At 43.3% G+C, this 2,210-nt stretch overlaps 1 pseudogene; it reads left to right on the top strand.

Moving 5' to 3' along the window:
• The first annotated feature begins 1,138 nt into the window (after positions 1–1,138).
• Positions 1,139–1,989, top strand: LOC125002567 (annotated as a pseudogene).
• Positions 1,990–2,210: the final 221 nt, after the last annotated feature.

Below are 2,210 nucleotides of genomic sequence, written 5' to 3'. Positions count from 1 at the left end.
CCTTCTATTATTTACTGTGGGTCATTTCAAGAGTTGTAGCTGTGTTCAGCTTCAGATTAAAAACATTTACAATTTTTTATTTATTTTTTTTAAATGGTATCATACTTTTAAGTACAACAAAGGTTGATTACAGCTTCAATCCTCAGATATTCAAATATATCAGTAAGAAAACAAAGAAAATCAATTCAGTTTTTATTTATCTAAAGTGTCATGATGTTCAGACTTTGGTCTGAGTTGATTTGATTTGTTTGCTGTGGCTCAGTTGTTCATTTAAAGCTTTGATTAAAATGTTAAACAATAGAAATGAAATAAACAGTGAAGGATAAAATCACATTTCAACACACAAATCATTCATAATTGTTGAATTAGAACAAAATAAAAGACTTCCCTTCACTACTGCCGACCAGGAAATAAACACAGTCCCTCCTTCTTTGTCACGTGTTTAGTTTTATGATGCAACTGTTGATCCAGGTTCAAATCTGCAGCTACTTCCTGCTCTGAAACATTTGTTCTTTTCCTGCTGTGAAGTGAAGCAGTTCCTCCGTGCAGCTACAAACAAGTAAGTAGGCTCTGACCGTTTGTATTCACTGTAGATTATTTACCTGACTGATGGTAGGTCATTCATTCAGATCAGGAAATCAGATCAAATCAAGAGTTTTAACATTGGCTCCTTTAAACGTTCAACGTTAACGTGGAAAATCTCTTCCAGGACTCTTGGTTGTTCAGCACTAGTTAATAAATGTCAGGATAATAAGAGCAATGTGTGTGTAACTGTAACACGTCTGTGGCGTCTATGACCATGAATGATGTGGATTTTATTGTGATTTGTTTTGTCGTCTGCTCCTCTTCCTGGAACAAGTCAGAGTCTGATAACTCCTCCCTCTTCCTGGAGCAGCTCCACTCATATTTCCTCATGTCTCCTTGTTCCCTCCCCTTTAGATCTCTACATTGAAGATGGGTGTAAGCAGCATGTGGTGAAGTGTGAGAGCTGACAGGCTCCATTCACTGTACAATCACATGTTGTTCAGATCAGAGCTCAGACTAGTTTCACTTCTAGCAAACAGAAACTCACACAGTCGTCGACACTGAGAGGTGAAATGGAGCAGAAAGGAGTTCAGCTGGACAGAGAACCTTCTCTTGTTCCATCTGTCTGGATCTACTGAAGGATCCTGAAATCTATTCACTGTGGACACAGCTACTGCATGAACTGCATTAAAAGCCACTGGGATGAAGAAGACCAGAAGGGAATCTACAGCTGCCCTCAGTGCAGGAAGACTTTCATACCGAGGCCTGTCCTGGAGAAAAACACCATGTTAGCAGAGTTAGTGGAGCAGCTGAAGAAGACTGGACTCCAAGCTGCTCCAGCTGATCACTGCTATGCTGGACCTGAAGATGTGGCCTGTGATGTCTGCACTGGGAGGAAGCTGAAAGCCTTCAAGTCCTGTCGGGTCTGTTTAGCCTCTTACTGTGAGAAACACCTCCAACCTCACTATGATGTAGCTCCATTAAAGAAACACAAGCTGGTGGAGCCCTCCAAGAAGCTCCAGGAGAACATCTGCTCTCGTCATGATAAGATGATGGAGATTTTCTGTCGTACTGATCAGCAGAGTATCTGTTATCTCTGCTCTGTGGATGAACATAAAGGCCACGACACAGTCTCAGCTGCAGCAGAAAGGACTGAGAAGCAGAAGGAGGTGGAGGTGATGCTAGAAAACATCCAGCAGACGATCCAGGAGAGACGCAAAGACGTGGAGCTGCTTAGACAGGAGCTGAAGGCCATGGCTCACTCTGCTGATAAAACAGTGGAGGACAGTCGGGAGATCTTCACTGAGATGATCCGTCTCCTCCAGAAAAGAAGCTCTGATGTGGAGCAGCTGGTCAGATCCCAGCAGGAAACTGAAGAGAGTCGAGTCAAAGATGTTGAGGAGAAGCTGGAGCAGCAGAATCACTGAGCTGGAGAGGAAAGGCTCCGAGCTGAAGCAGCTCTTAAACACAGAGGATCACAACCAGTTTCTACACAACAAACCCCTCACTGCCACCACCCAGTGAGTCTACACACTCATCCAGCATCAAGATTCGTCCTCTGAGGAACTTTGATGGCGTGAAAGCAGCTGTGACAGAGACCAGAGAGAAACTACAGGACATTCTGAGAGAGACATGGACAAACATCTCAGTGACAGTGACTGAAGTGGATGTTTTAACTGCCACAA

Source organism: Mugil cephalus, chromosome 2, assembly GCF_022458985.1.
Source record: "Mugil cephalus isolate CIBA_MC_2020 chromosome 2, CIBA_Mcephalus_1.1, whole genome shotgun sequence".
NCBI lineage: Eukaryota > Metazoa > Chordata > Actinopteri > Mugiliformes > Mugilidae > Mugil > Mugil cephalus.
This window is presented reverse-complemented; position numbering and strand designations above follow the sequence as displayed.